The sequence below is a fragment of the Gorilla gorilla genome, chromosome 15 (genome assembly GCF_029281585.2).
Source record: "Gorilla gorilla gorilla isolate KB3781 chromosome 15, NHGRI_mGorGor1-v2.1_pri, whole genome shotgun sequence".
In the NCBI taxonomy this organism is placed as follows: Eukaryota; Metazoa; Chordata; class Mammalia; order Primates; family Hominidae; genus Gorilla; species Gorilla gorilla.
Genome location: NC_073239.2, coordinates 13,944,516 through 13,962,461, shown reverse-complemented (window position 1 = coordinate 13,962,461; position 17,946 = coordinate 13,944,516).

Here is a 17,946-nt window from a genome sequence, read left to right as displayed (position 1 = left end):
TAACTGTTTTATTTAGGTCCATAGATTCTTTTTGAGTCTTTATGTTTAATATGGTGTGAGGTTGGGGTCAAAATTTATCAATTTGAATGTGGATATTTATTTAGCTCTTTGATTAAGCTACTATGCCCAACCAAATTGGCAGCCTTACTGAAAATCAATTGACCCTATATATAAGAGTTTCTTTATCCTTAATTATATTACATTGATCTTTATATCTAATGTTATATCAGTATTACATTGTTTCAATCACTACAGCTTTATTGTAAATTCTAAACTTGGCAAGTGTGAGTGCTCCAAATTTATATATTTTTAAAGATTGTTTTGTTTTTGCTATTTTTTACATATGAATATAAATTTCAGGGTTGTCTCTTAAATTTCTTTTAGAAAGTAGAGTTTTGATAGGGATTCTGTTGAGTCAGGAAATCAATTTGGGGAATTTTGCCATTTTAATGATAAGATTTCCATTCCACAAATATGTCTTTCCATTTAACTATTTTTTAAATTATTTTAAATGATGGCTTAAAAATGGGCATAGAATCTGAATACATATTTCTCCAAAGAAAACATACAGATTATCAACAATTATATGAAAAAAGGTGCTTAATAAACTAGATATTAGAAAAAAGCAAATGCACTGTAGATGAGATATCACTTTGTACCTTTTAGGGTGGCTTACCAAAAAGTCAAATGGAAATAAATGTGGTCAAGGGTGTGAAGAACAGGCAACCCTTGTACACTGTTGGCGAGAATGTAAGTTGGTACAGCATTATGAAATACAGCATGGAGATCCCTCAAAATAATATTTTTTTAAACTATACAATCCAACAATCTCACTTCTAGGTATGTATTCAAATAAAATGAAATAAGTAGTTTCCAGTTTCAATCTTACATTACACTTAAATAAATTTGATTTTTAAAATTTTTTTTATTGCCCATTGCCAGCATAGTAAATTATTTTTTATGTTGATGTTGTATTCTGCATCCTTATTGAGCTTGTTTCTTAGTTCTAATAGGTTTTTATTTTTGTTTTTGTTGATTTCCTGGAATTTTCTACATATAAGATTATGCCATCTGTAAATAAACGCAGTGTTATTTTTTTCTTTTCCAAACTGAATTCTTTTCTTTTTTTTTTTTGGCATAATTTTACTAGCTAAAATATCTAGCCCAATCTTAAATAGAAGTGTTCAAAGCAGACATCATGGTCTTATTTTCAATGGAAGCGGGGAAAGATTTTTTTTTTCTTTGAGACGGAGTCTCGCTCTCTTGCAAGATTTTTTTTTCACTATTATATATGATGTTAGATGCAGGTTTTTAAAAAACTTTTATTTTAGATTCAGGAGTACATGCGCACATTTATTTTATGTGAAAATTGCATATCATGGGCTTTTGTTGTTCCAATTATTTCTCCACCCAGGTAATAAGCATAGTACTTGCTAGGTAATTTTTTGATCCTCACGCACATTTCATTCTCCACCCATGAATAGGTACTGGTGTCTGTAGTTTCCTTCTTTATGTCCATGTGAACTCAATGTTTAGCTCCCATTTGTAAGTGAGAACATGCAATATTTGGTTTTCTCTTCCAGCATTAATTCACTTAGGATAATGACCTCTAGCTCCATTCATGTTGCTGCAAAGGACATGACCACATTCATTTTTATGGCTGTATAGTACTCCGTGATGTGTATGTACCATATTTTTCTTAATCCAGTCTACTGTTCATGTGCATGTAGGTTGATTCCATTTAATTGCTATTTTAAATAGTTTTGTAAAGAGCATCCAAATGCACGTGTCTTTATAGTAGAATGATTTATATTCCTTTGGGTATATGCTCAATAATGGGATTGCTGGGTCAAATGATAGTTCTAAGTTCTCTGAGAAATCACCAATTGTTTTCCATAATGGTTGAGCTAATTTACATTCTCACCAGCAGTGTATAAGTGTTCCCTTTTCTCAGCAACCTCACCAACATCAGTCATTTTTTGACTTTTTAATAGTAGCCATTCTGACTGGTGTGAGATGGTATCTTATTGTGGTTTTGATTTGCATTTTTGTAATGACTGTGATGTCGAGCACTTTTTCATATGCTTATTGGCCATGTGTATGTCTTCTTTTGAAAAGTGCCTGTTCATGTCCTTTGATTTGTTTTGTCCACTTTTTTTTTTTTTTTTTTGAGATGGAGTTTTGTTCTTGTTGCCCTTGCTGGAGTGCATTGGCATGATCTTGGCTCACTGAAACCTCCGCCTCCTGGGTTCAAGCGATTCTCCTGCCTCAGCTGCCCAAGTAGCTGAGATTATAGGTGCCTGGCACCACGTCTGGCTAATTTTTGTATTTTTTAGTAGATACGGGGTTTCACCACGTTGGCCACAATGGTCTTGAACTGCTGACCTCAGGTGATCCACCTGCCTCAGCCTTCCAAAGTGCTGGGATTACAGGAATGAGCCACAGCACCTGCCTCATTGGCCGCTTTTTAATGGGGCTGTTTGTTTTTATGTTTGTTAATTTATTTGTGTTCCTTATAGATTCTGGATATTACACTTTGTAAGATACATAGTTTGCAAACATTCAAATATTTTCTCCCATTCTGTAGTTTGTTTACTCTGTTGATAGTTTTTTTTTTTTTTAACTTTGAAGAAGCTTTTAAAATTAAATTAGGTCCCATTTGTCAATGTTTGTTTTTGTTGCAATTGCTTTTGGCATCTTCATGAAATCTTTGCCAGGGTCTGTGTTCAGAATGGTAATTCCTAGGTTATCTTCCAGGGGTTTTATAGTTGTAGGTTTTACATTTAAGTCTTCAATCCATCTTTATTTGAATTTTGTATGTGGTTTAAAAAGGGGTCCAGTTTCGATCTTCTGCATATAGCTAGCAGCTATTCCAACACCACTTTTAATAGGGAGTCCTTTCTCCATTGTTTATTTTTGTCAAAAAACAAACGGTTGTAAGTGGGCTCTCTATTCTGTTCCATTGGTCGATGTGTCTGTTTTGTCCCAGTACCATACTCTTAGTTACTGTAGCCCTGTACTATAGTTTGAAGTCAGGTGATGTGATGCCTCTAGCTTTCTTCTTTTTGCTTAGGAATGCTTTCCTTGTTTGTTTTTCTATATTTTTTGTTTCATATAAATTTTAAAATAGTTTTTTAAAAATTCTGTGTAGAATATCATTGGTAGTTTGATAGAAATAGCATTGAATCTGTAAATTGCTTCCAGCAGTAAGGTCATTAAAACAATATTGATTCTTTCTATCCATGAGCACAAAATGCTTTTCCATTTGTTCGGATCATCTATTATCTCTGATTTCTTTCAGCAGTGTTTTGTAGTTCTTTTTGTAGAGATCTTTCACCTTCCTGATTAGCTGTATTCCTAGGTATTTTATTCTTTTTGTGGCTACCACTGCATTCTTGATTTGGCTCTCAGATTGGACATTTTTGGTATATAGAAAAGATGCACTTTTTAAAACAGGTTATGATGTTTTATTCTATTAGGATGATGTATTACATTAATTTATTTTAGGATGTTAAACCAACCTTGTTTAATTATGATAAAACTTAATTACTTTTGATGTATAATCCTTTTTTATGTTACTGGACTTGTGTTGTTAGTTTTTTGTTAAGTATTTTTTTTGTCTATATTCATGAGGATTATTGTTGTTTAGTTTTTTTTTTAATGTGTTTTTCTGTCTCATGATATCTCTGTCAGGCTTGACTAAAAGAATAATATAGACCCTGAGTTTGGGTGCTTTCCTCCCCTTTTTTCTGGAAGACTCCATTAAATATCGATATTAATACTTCTTTAAATGTTTTGTAGAATTTACCAGCGATACCCCCAATTTCACTTCTATATATGATATTTTTATATTTTCATAAACTCATTTGATTAGTTTGATCGTAAGTGGATGTTAAAATTTTATTAACTTTTATTCTATATATCATGATCCAGTCATTTGTTTTTCCTCCTTTATTCCATAATAATGTGTTGTATTCATTGAAAATTTTTTGAATGTTACAAATATGGCAATCATTGTTAAAGTATTCTTTTTACAGTGTATTATTATTTATATATAAATGAATTCAATCAGCTAATATTATATTAAGGATGCTTGTCAGGACTTGAAATAAGATTCCTGTGAATCGCATACAAGTTTCCCCCTTCTCTTTTTTGGAGAGGTTTTTGTATTGGATCTGTATAATTTCTTTCTCACATCTTTGACAAAATCCACCAGCAAGGTTATCTACATATGGAATTTTTATTATAAAAAGATTTTAAATTTCAATTTCTTTCAGGTATATTGAGCTATTTAAGTTCTGTTTTTATTCTTACTTTATTGTTTGTCTTTCAAAAATGATCTATTTTATTTATATTTATTGCTAGAAAGTTTTCTATAAAAACTTCTTATAAGCTCATTTATTACATAGAATCAGTACATATTTACTTTGTTTCATTTCTGATGTTGGTAACATGTGTATCTTTTTAACTGAGCAATCCTGGTAGAGCTTTACTATTTTTAGTAATTGTTTCAAAAACAAATTTTTACTTTAGTGAGTATTTACAGTTGTCTATTATTTACTTAACTCATTGTTTTCTTTATTTACTTCTTTTTATATGGACTTCACCATTTTCAGATTTGTAGAAATTCATGTCATTAGTATTATAGCTTTTTCTTTCTAATACAATATCTAAAGTTTTAAATGTCCCTCTAAGCTCCCATTTTATATATGCCCTATCAATTTGACATCTTATTATTATTCTTCTTTGTTGCAGAAATTGTTTAGAGGTATCCTTTTTCCCAAAAAGATTGTGTGCACATACTGTCTTACATTTTACTTTTACATATGCAAGAAGCCTGAAAATAGATTGTTTTCGTTTTACTTTAAGTTGCCTATATATAATACTGTTCCCTTTTGATGTTTTAAGTGTTAGATAACATTTCTAAGCAGGTTTTAAAACAGCGAAAATCTCATAAATGCTGTAAAGCTAACATCTTAGTTACAGTGGATGAAACACTAAAATGAATGAAACAAAGTAACTTTCTTCATGCTTAGATCAAAACCCTCTCATGGGTCTCTGAATGTGATGAACATTTCAAGTAGGTATGTAGGTGACCACCAAGAAAACTGAAGGTTATATCTTATTTCATCTGTTTTGGTTATTGTTCCAATAAACCAAGATAAAGGGAACCTTGAGAGACTGAGCAATATCTGCATGTAGAGAAAAGTGAAAAAATGGTTCTTTAGACTGTAAAATTAAAATATTTATCTCCAGATGACTTTTTCTAAAGGATCTTTCAGGTAAGAGATAATAGTTTTTGTAGCATCCTTTATAGTAGTAGAAATAAACAACTTTGTACAATCTATCTTCTTAGGAGAGTCGTTGTGTTATTATTAGCACCAACACATTTTACGCTAGTAAGTTGTCAATCTAAATCACCTGCTCCATTTTATAAAGTTACATTACAAGAGACAAGTCATATAATAATACACAGAACCTGCCTCTGTGAGTAATTGGCTTCTTTACAAAGTTCCAGATGATAAATACGGTTAAGTGCCATCAGTGATAAAGTATTATGTTTACAAAATTAAACTCTAGTATGTATATATATATATATATAATAAATTATGTAGCTTCCAACATGCTCAATTATTATCTTGCCTTCCTTGCTGTATTTATCACCAAATATAAATAGGTTTGACCCTTGACACTTAAGTCAAATGTCTTATGCAGCCTTATTTTCTTATATTTTTTGAAGGTCAAATTCAAATTGACTGGCATAGGGTGGAGGAACTGTTAGTTTTCTATTTTTTTCTTACTATTTTTTGAGATTATTGCTTGTCACCTTTTTATTTCTCTTCAGGATTCCAATCTACCACATTCTTTTAGTGTTTAGCTGTAAGAACTTTTGCTCTGCCTCAGTTTTCTTTCCTTAACTCCTCACCCTACAGAAAATCTCTCTGTGTATTTTAGTGCACAAGAGCTTTGGCTACAGATATTTTCTCCTCTAATTATCTCTATGTTTAAGTGATTTTAGCTAGTGGTTTATATTTAAATTACATATATGCACAGATACTTCTAAATTAATACTTTACCCAAAACTTTTACTATTATAATTCTACTTTAATATATCTCTGTTATATATCAACTTTGAGGTCATCTCAAACACACGATATCAAAGCCTGTATTCTTCACTGAATGCTTCCTGTGAACACCAAGGATCATCACTCGCAATTTTGGCTGCTTGGAGATCAAATGTATCCAGACAATCTCTGAGCCCTAGAAATTTATTCCATACATCCCTCTTACTGATTTTTACTTAATTATTTTGTGTCATTAAGATATTATGTAAACATTACATTTTCATCTAAATGTTAAAAACTATGCCTTTCATATTCACTTCTTACATTCATCTAAGATTATATGATAAAATGTACAGAGATTCAGTTTCACTTTTTCTTTATTAACAACCAATTTCTCACCAAAATAATCAAATAAACCATCTTTTCCTACTAATCTGTAATTGATTATATGTCAAATCAAATTTACATATACGAAAAAGTCTAATTTTGGACTGTTTACTATTTCATTTCTTTGTGTCAATACCACACTGTGTTAATTACTAGAACGTCATAATATCTTTATATTCTGCAAAGATTCCCTCCACTAACAACTTGCTCATTTTAAGTGCTATTTTAATGTTCAGACTAGTTGTCTTCCTACTCTTGATCCTCATGGCATATTATAAACATCTTGTTTGTTCCATAACATGCTATATCATTATTTTGATAAAAATTATATTATGTTTATAGATCAGCATGGGGTGATTGCATATATTTGTCAATTTCAATAAATTTAAAATTCAGATACTTAACTCCCTCATTGTATTAAACTTGAATATCTTTATTTTACTCTCATTCTTAATATTTTTTTCTGAGTAAACTATTCTAAAGTGGAAGCTAGACATTATCCTATGTCATTTAATGTCCATTTTTATTGTTGGAGATTCCATAGTATATATTTGACCATAGTTTTTGGTTATCTGTTTTGTTGTTGTTCTCCCTGTTATAAAGATGTTCTCACTTTCTTTAGCATTCAATAATATGTATATAAATGTATGTTTACTTATCCTGCTGTACTTTTGCACAATGTATTTGGATTTATAGTTTTCATAGTCTTAAAATTAGTTATTATTTCTTTAGATATTGCATTATTTTCATTCTCTGTCTTCTTTACACCTAAACTTCAATGAATAGATGTTCTAACCATTTAATATAATCCCCCATGTCACTTAATTCTTTTATGTTTGCTACATTTTGTGTTTCATATGTATGTTCAGTATCACTAACTATTCTTCAGCTATATATATTTTTTTAAATTCAGATGTCCTTAGTGTTCTTAACTGTAGTGGTTGTATCTCTAGATTACACAAATTCTCTATTTTCTAACTGAATAAATGAATGAACAAACCAATGAATAAACAAGACACTGGAATTATGTGAAGCAGGAAAGGCAATTACCAGAAAATAGATCATTCATATCAGAAAAGAAACAAACAAAATTAAAAAAACTAAAATTTCACTGTAATTGGATATATAATTTGTGGCAGTTATACCAATTATAAAACTATTATTACATTATTGAGTGTGCACATATTTTTGTTCAATTAAAAATTTCAACACACGATGAAAAACTAGGTACATATGTAGTGATCTTATATTAGTTGCAGAGTTATTCAGGGAAGTTCTAATATGCATATTCAACCCAAATCATAGGATGAAGAAAAAGAGGAATATAACCATTGTACTAGGGAGGCAGTCCTACCAAACGAAATTATGCCTAAGAGTTATAAGACAAAAGCCATGCTCTTCTTTCAGTGTTTATTATTCTAGTCTCTTCCATAGGCTGAACACCACTAATGTTTAAAATGAAGCACTATGAATTTATAGTTTACAAATAAATACTTTCATGTACTTTGGGAATATTCATTTATATAAATAAATAAATATACATATGTATGTGTATATATATGTAAATACATTACAAGGATGTTTACACAAAGCTAACTTCAATGTGTTTTAATAGTGACAGAAGGAATTCCAAGACTTATTGTGATTATGCATAATGTTTTCCTTATTCACCAACTTGGGATGCAAACCATTTGTATATGTTATCTTTTTGCTTTAGCAATGATGCATAACAAACAACCTGGAAAATAGTTATCTTAAGCACAATCACTTACTTTGTGTTCATAGATATATGGTTCAGCTGCATCTGCTTGACTCTGGTATGTTCTAAGGTGATCAGTTAGACTTATACCCAAGCCGTGGGCTCGCCCTAAATATGTTCCATGTGTCTTAACGTTTCAGGGCTCAAGCAAAAAAAAAAGCCACACTCTATCTTGGGCGTGAAACTTTTATATCTGTGTACAGTAGCACAAGAGAAAACAAACTGATCAATGCAAGAACATATAGCCTCTGCTTGGATATGTTCATGTGTCATATTCCCTAACACTGTTTTAGGCAAAGTGAGTCATATTGAGAAATTCAACCTCCAAAGAGTAGTGAAATAAAGTACTCCCAAAGAAAAAACTAAAGACAATCAATGTTTTTGAGTCATAAGACAACAGCTATCACACTAGGTAAGTATGATTTCATTGCAAGTGAAATTTCCTTGTGAAATCGCACATGCAAAGACACACATAGGCTCAAAATAAAGGGATGGAGAAAGACTTACCAAGCAAAAGGAAACCAAAAAAAAGCAAGGGTTGCAATCTAGTCTCTGATAAAATAAACTTTAAACCAACAAAGATAAAAAAAAAATGAAGAAGAGCATTACATAATGGTAAAGGGATCAATGCAACAAGAAGAGCTAACTATCCTAAATATATACGCGCCCAATACAAGAGCACCTAGATCCATAAAGCAAGTTCTTAGAGACCTACAGAGACTGAGACTGCCACACAATGAGAGTTGGAAACTTTAATTCCCCACTGTCAATATTAGACAGATCAACGCGACAGAAAATTAACAAGGATATTTAAGATTTGGACTCAGCTCTGGACCAAGCAGATGTAATAGACATCTGCAGAATTCTGCACCCCAAATTAACAGTATATACATTCTTCTCAGCACCACATAGCATTTATTCTATAATTGACCACATCATCAGTAGAAAAACACTCCTCAGCAAATGAAAAATAACAGAAATCATAACAAGAGCAAACAAATTCAAAATCTAGTGGAAGACAAGAACTAAGATCAGAGCAGAACTGAAGGAGATAGACACACAAAAAATCCTTAAAAAAATCAATGAATCGAGGAGCTTGTTTTTTGAAAACATTAACAAAATAGGTATACCTCTAGCCAGACTAATAAAGAAGAAAAGAGAAAAGTATCAAATAGACACAATAAAAAACGATAACGGGGATTTCACCACTGATTCCACAGAAATACAAACTACCATCAGAGAATATTATAAAAACCTCTATGCAAATAAACTAGACATTTTAGAAGAAATGGGTACATTCCTGGACAAATGCACCCTCACAAAACTAAACTAGGAAGAAGTCGAATTCCTGAATAGACCAATAACAAGTTCTGAAATTGAGGCAGTAATTAATAGCCTAAAAACAACAACAAGAAAAAAAGAGAACCAGATGGATTTATGGCCGAATTCTATTAGAGGTACAAAGAGTAGCTGATAACATTTCTTCTAAAACTATTCCAAACACTAGAAAAAGAGAGACTCTTTCCTAACTCATTTTATGAGGCCAGCATCATCCTGTTTGCAAAACCTGGCAGAGACACAACAAAAAAAGAAAATTTCAGGCCAATATCCCTGATGAACATTGATGTGAAAATTCTCAGTAAAATAATGACAAACTGAATCCAGCAGCGTATTAAAATCTTATCCACCACAATCAAGTTTGCTTAATCCCTGGATGCAAGGGTGGTTCGACATACGCAAATCAATAAACTTAATCCATCACATAAACAGAATCAATGACAAAAACCAAATGATTATCTCAATTGATGCAGAAAAGGCCTTTGATAAAATTCAACACTGCTTCATGCTAAATACACTAGAAATTGATGGAATGTATCTCAAAATAATGAGCTATTTATGACAAACCCACAGCCAATATTATACTAAGTGGGCAAAAGCTGGAAGCATTCTCCTTGAAAATGGCACAAGACAAGGATACCCTCTTTCACCACTCCTATTCAACATAGTATTGGAAGTTCTGGCCAGGGCAATCAGGCAAGAAAAAGAAACAAAGAATATTCAGTTAGGAAGAGAGGAAATCAAATTATTGCTGCTTGCAGATGACATGATTTTATATTTAGAATACCCCCATTTTCTCAGCCCAAAAACTCCTTAAGCTGATAAGCAACTTCAGCAAAATCTCAGGATACAAAATCAATGTGCAAACATCACAAGCATTCCTATACAGTAAGAACAGACAGAGAGCCAAATCATGAGTGAAATCCCATTCACAATTGTTACAAAGAGAATAAAATACCTAGGAATACAACTTATAAGGGATGTGAAGGATATCTTCAAGGAGAACTACAAACCATTGCTTAAGAAAATAAAAGAGGACACAAATAAATGAAAGAACATTCCATGCTCATGGATAGGAGTAATCAATATTGTAAAAATGGCCATAAGCCCAAAGTATTTCATAGATTCAATGCTATTCCCAATAAGCTACCATTGACTTTCTTCACAGAATTAGAAAAAACTACTCTAAATTTCATGTGAAACCAAAAAAGAGCCCATATAGCCAAGACAATCCTAAGCAAAGAGAATAACACTGAAGGCATCATGGTGCTCGACTTCAAACTATACTACAAGGTTACGGTAACCTAAACAGTATGGTACTGGTACCAAAACACATATATAGACCAATGGAACAGAACAGAGGCCTCAGAAATTATACAACACATCTACAACCATCTGATCTTTGACAAACCTGAAAAAAACAAGCAATGGGGAAAACATTCCTTATTTAATAAATGGTGTTTGGAAAACTGGCTAGCCATATGCAGAAAACATAAACTGGGCCCCTTCCTTACACCTTATACAAAAATTAACTCAAGATGGATTAAAGATTTAACTATATGACCTAAAACCATAAAAACCCTAGAGGAAAACCTAGGCAATACCATTCAGGACATAGGCATGGGCAAAGACTTCATGACTAAAACACCAAAGGCAGTTAGCAACAAAAGTCAAAATTGACAGATGGTATCTAATTAAACTGAAGAGCTTCTGCACAGCCAAAGAAACTATCATCAGAGTGAACAGGCAACTACAGAATGGGAGAAAATTTTACAATCTATCCATCTGACAAAGAGTCATATTCAGAATCTACGAAGAGCATAAACAAATTTACAAGAAGAAAAACCAAATAACCTCATCAAAAAAAAAAAAAGGCCAAGGATATGAACAGACAGTTCTCAAAAGAAGACATTTATGTGGCAAACAAACACATGAAAAAAAGCTCCTCATCACTGGTCATTAGAGAAATGCAAATCAAAACCACAATGGGATACCATCTCATGCCAGTTAGAATGGCATTCATTAAAAAGTCAGGAAACAACAGATGCTGGAGAGGATGTGGAGAAATAGGAACACTTTTACACTATTAGTGGGAGTGTAAATTAAATTAGTTATTAAATTAGTTCAACCATTGTGGAAGACAGTGTAGCAATTCCTCAAGGATCTAGAACTAGAAATATCTTTTGACCCAGCAATCTCATTACTGGGTATATACCCAAAGGATTATAAATCATTTTACTATAAAGACACATGCACATGTATGTTTATTGCAGCACTAGTACCAATAGCAAAGATTTGGAACCAACTGAAATACCCATCAGTGATAGACTGGATAAAGAAAATGTGACACATATACACCATGGGATACTATGCAGCCGTAAAAAAAGAATGAGTTCATGTCCTTTCCAGGGACACGGATGAAGCTGGAAACTATTATTCTCAGCAAACTAACACAGGAACAGAAAACCAAACACTGCATATTCTCACTCATAAGTGGGAGTTGAACAATGAAAATATATGGCACAGGGAGAGAAACATCACACACCGGGCCTGTTGCGGGAGCAAGGGGAGGGATAGCTTTAGGAGAAATATCCTAAAGTAGATGATGGGTTGATGGATGCAGCAAACCATTATGGCACATGTATACCTATGTAACAAACCTGCACGTTCTGCACATTTATCCCAGAACTTAAAGTATAATAATAACAAAAATTCTTCAATATTATTTGTATGACTCTAGTTAGGATCACATTATTCACTTAAAAATTAGGGAAAAGTTAGATTTCAGATATATTTGTATTATATTTTTCCCAAACTTAGGCTTATTTGATTTCAGAATTTTAATGAGATTTTAACAGCTTTTTATAACTTATTTGCATTGCTTTGTAACTTATTTGCATTGTTCTAACTTGTGACAAAGAAAGTTAAACAAGTTGTTTGAGATTTCAACACATACCATGATTTGGTCTGCTAATTAGCATTATAGAAGCAGAAGTGTTGAAATATCATAGATGTGTTATTTATAGAGAATTTAAATTTCTTCAAAGTAAATTCGTTTACTATTAACTGTTCTTTGCAGAAAAAAATTGCTATAGCTATATTTAATGAGATCCATAAATCACAACTAATGGACTATGACTCAGATTACCATGAATTTATGATGCTAAGATACGGACTTAGGCATCTATATTTCTATGACCAGTTAAATATGGGTTGAAATATTTATAGATGAGAATAAAAGTTTTAATTTTTTAAAACAACAGCAATACAATGTTACGTGTCTCTTTCTTCTGTTTGGTTCATAAATATTGATATAACAAACACTGCTGATCAAAACTGGGAAATGAAAATATGCAGACAGGAGAGCATGTTAACCTAGAAAACTTAGCTAACAAAAAATGAAGAAAGAAAAAGTTCTGGGGATGAGGAAGATGAAGACAGAAAAAAAAGTATGTGTATTATTGCTTCACTAATCACATCAGTGCCCTATGTTTAGCAGCTAGTAACACTCAGGTCTCTGGTAGTACACCAAAGCCTACACCACACTAGCACACAAATTATTAGATCATTGTAATGTCTGCACTCTTAAGAGCTAAAATGTGAATGTCTTCAGTTTTGCTAAAAGGAGTACGTTTCAAAACATAACTAATATGATCTTTTATATATTTTAATATTTTATAATTTTCACCTATTTTTAGACTTTTCTACCACCATGATAACTAAAGATATGTTCAGCTACTTTGACAGTTCACTGAAAATCTAAAGTGCTTGATGAGGGGCAGATCTTATTCCTTATCTTTCTTTTCCAGTACATGTGATATGATAATTGATTAATGTCTTATTGAGGGAGTTATTTAGATGTTTTCCCAGCTTTTTCTTTTATTGTCATATTGATAGTACATGGCTAGCTGGTTTGCATGTATATATTGCAGTAATGATGAGAGTGTGGCAAACATTATTGAATAAATGCTTAACATCAGATAAATACTTTTCTATCCTCTCTTGCAATTAGGGTAACTCCATTCTAAACATCAGACTTAACATAAAATCTGTTGGGCAGATTTTCAGTAAGATACTTTACTTTCTGAGAGATGTCATAGGTGTGCTGCTGTTCCATCCTCCTTCTTCCTTCCTGGAATGCAGATTTTACATCTGCAGATTAGTTGGGCATACTGAAATCATGAAGAAACAAGTACAAGGAGAAAAATACAAGACACTATTGATGGCAGAAAAGAATGAGAAAATCTTGAAACTGGTCAGGGTTTGAACTAATTTACCAACACTAAATATTAGCTATGTCCAATTATCTGAGGAAAACATAAATCCCTAGTTTTTTAGGCATGATTTATCAAGTTTTCAATTCTTTGCTGCCAAAAACATGTCTACATTATGTGTACTGTTTGTGTAGAATAAATGGTAGCAGAGAATTTTCTGGTCAAAAAGTATATACATATATATATTTAACTGTAATTATTAACACCAATTTTCCTACAAAGAGTTACTCAAACTTAACACCCTACCAACAGGGAATGGAGATGCTTGTTTTCTTGCAACATCTCTCCAATGTAAAATAACATAGTTTATGTATTCACTATAATTTATTAAGTTCTTACCAGATGCCTGGCACTGTGCTAATTATATCAATGGGAAATTAAAAACGATATGGTCCATGACTTCCATGTTTCTTATTTTATTTTCATAATTTTATATTTTTCTTAATGAATCCTGGAAAACTAGTTTGGCCTTAGTATTTCATATTTTGTGTTACTCCGGTGATTGGGATCAAAGGAGAGTATAGGAAAAAGTTTAAAGAACAGATTCTAGAATTAATCTGCTTGGGGTTGGAATCTTGTAGCTACTAATAGTTATGCAGTGACAGCTCATTTAAATTTCATGAGCCTCAGTTTTCTCACCTGCAAAGTGGGGATTTTAAGAGTGGCTATCACAACACCTATGAGTTTTAAGCATCTAGAAGAGGGTCTGTGTAAAGTCACTTGATAGTGTCATGCGATTTTAATATATTTTTAAATTTGTATGTATTTTTATACATATTAAAAATCTTATTATACGAATTTTTGTGTAATTGCCTTATTGAAATGTGTACTGCTTACATAATGTTTGTTGACACTATAGTGTTTCTAAATATTTCCATATTGTCTGAAAATAATCATATTATCCATTTCTTTCCAGTATTTATATTTCTTACCTTTATCTTGTCTAGTAAAATTAACTAGAATTTTCAGAACAATATTATAAGTATTATGTTACAAGGGTACCTAATTGAAGCACTGTCTCACCTATTTCAACTCTGCTATTACTCAGTGTGAAAAGACACTCATGATATACTGCAATCTTTTTTGCAAAGCCTAATTTATTATCTAGTGAGCTCATTTTTAATCACGTTTTTAATAAATTGTCAGTTTTCTTTTATATGTTTTAGAATATAAAATTTCTGTTTTCAGAAATAAAATTACTGTTGTATGAAGTGTTTTTATGGTCTTCTTCCAGAATGCTTCCTGCCTTTTCGTCTTGGTATCTGCATCTGTTCTTTCTCCCTCTTTAGATTTTACTACACTTTATTTCTTGTCATTCCTTGCTGTAATTTTTTTACGTAGCTTCTATGTCTTTAAAAACTCTTGTTCATTATATCAAATTAATTAGCTTTAATTCAATTTAGTAGTTAAATTATTAATTTAAATTAAGTTTTTTATTGTGAAAAATTAATCTTTGCCTGAAAAAGGTCATATTTAGTTCTTCTACATGCACAGTAATAGTGTGTGTGAATTTTTTTCTCTGACCTCCGTTTAGCAAGGCCTATGTGTTGAAACAAGGTCAGTGGAACAAACAGTCTCCTCTCTTTCAGGTATCTATTGCCATTGATAATACTGCATAATAAGCCTGGTGAAAACTTACTGTATTAAAACAACAGACATTTATTTATCCTACTATTACATAGTTTGACAGTTTGTGTTCAGCTCAGTTTGACCTGCCTGATTTCAACCGGGCTATCGTGCATCTGTAGTCAGCTGCTAGGTTAGTTGGGGTTCACTGAAGTGTCTAAAATTGCTTTATCATTTACAACTTATTTTTTCTCCAACAGGCCAGCGTCATCTTACTCATATGGTAGTTGCCATATTCTAAAGAAGGCTGAATCCCAGTTCAAATAATTGGGAATTAGACAACACTTTTTGATCGGAGAAACTGCACGTGAAGGTACAAGGATAATTGCAGTTATTTTTACAAATAATTTAACCATATCTCAGTCATAAGGAGCTATAGTAGATTTCATTTTAAAATTTTTTTTTCGTTTATTTTCTCATATGTAATTTAAAGTATTTGAGTCATATAGAATTGCATTTCAAAATAACCAGAAAAAATTGATTATAATTTGGAGGTTTTAATTTAACACTACTACTTGTTTGATATATAAATGTTGATTTGAGCTTTCCTATATGTTTGAAACACATTACTGAATCACTAGCTCTTAGACAGTTCAACACCTAAATGCCTGTATAATTTAGTTTGATTAATCAGTGGGGCAACTAAATACCTGGCCACCCTCCAGGTATTTATGAGACTACATGCAGCTTGCCAAAAAAAAAAAAGCTAATAGTATTCACATTTGGTTACTACATACACTGGAACGCTAATAGTATTCACATTTGGTTACTACATACACTGGAACTTGCTGAAGGAGCATATTTTTTTTTTCAGCCAACAGTAAATAAGCACATTTTGTTGATGAGTCATAGGTTTTGGAAATGACTGTTTCTACCTCTGCAACTACTAAATACTAAGTGCATTCTGAGATGGTGAAAAGCTATATACTTAAAAATCCCTTTACACTATGTCCCCTGTCCCTGTTCCCACATCCCAACATTGCCACCAGATGCATCCAACCACACTCCAAATTTCTCTCTAGGAAATATTTGGAACATCATTGGCTGCAATAAACTTTGAAGTTAATTTATATTCCATAAATTTGAGTTTGTGTCTAAATGCATACATACGCATTTAGAGAAAAAAACTAATATAATTCCATCTTTGATGCCAAGAATAAAATAAAATTATTCTTTCTTTTTCTTTATTTTACTTTAAGTTCTAGGGCACATGTGCACAACATGCAGGTTTGTTACATAGGTATAGATGTGCCATGTTGGTTTGCTGCACCCATCAACTCATCATTTACATTAGGTATTTCTCCTAATGCTATCCCTTCCCCAGACACCCACTGACAGGCCCCGGTGTGTGATGTTCCCCGCCCTGTGTCCATGTGTTCTCATTGTTCACCTCCCACCTATGAGTGAGAACATGCGGTGTTTGGTTTTCTGTCCTTGTGATAGTTTGCTAAGAATAATGGTTTCCAGCTTCATCCATGTCCCTGCAAAGGACATGAACTCATTTTTTTTAATGGCTGCTTAGTATTCCATGGTGTATATGTGCCACATTTTCTTAATCCAGTCTATCACTGATGGACATTTGTATTGGTTCCAAGTCTTTGCTATTGTGAATAGTGCCTCAGTAAACGTATGTGTGTATATGTCTTTATAGTAGCATGATTTATAATCCTTGGGTATATACCCAGTAATGGGATCACTGGTCAAACGGTATTTCTAGTTCTAGATCATTGAGGAATCGCCACACTCTCTTCCACAATGATTGGTCTAATTTACACTCCCACCTACAGTGCAAAAGCGTTCCTATTTCTCTGCATCCTCTCCAGCATCTGTTTTCTCCTCACTTTTTAATGATCACCATTCTAACTGGCATGAGATGGTATCTCATTGTGATTTTGATTTGCATTTCTCTGATGACCAGTGATGATGAGCATTTTTTCATGTGTCTGTTGGCTGCATAAATGTCTTCTTTTGAGAAGTGTCTGTTCATATCCTTTACCCACTTTTTGATGGGGTTGTTTTTTTCTTGTAAATTTGTTTAAGTTCTTTGTAGATTCTGGATATTAGCCCTTTGCCAAATGGGTAGATTGCAAAAATTTTCTCCCATTCTGTAGGTTGCCTGTTCACTCTGATGATAGTTTCTTTTGCTGTGCAGGAGCTCTTTAGTTTAATTAGATTCCATTTGTCTATTTTGGCTTTTGTTGCCATTGCTTTTGGTGTTTTAGTCGTGAAGTCTTTGCCCATGCCTATGTCCTGAATGGTATTGCCTAGGTTTTCTTCTAGGGTTTTTATGGTTTTAGGTCTTACATTTAAGTCCTTAGTCCATCTTGAGTTAATTTGTGTGTAAGGTGTAAGGAAGGGCTCCAGTTTCAGCTTTCTACATATGGCTAGCCAGTTTTCCCAATACCATTTATTAAATAGGGAATCGTTTCCCCATTGCTTGTTTTTGTCAGGTTTGTCAAAGATCAGGTGATCGTAGACGTGTGGTGTAATTTCTGAG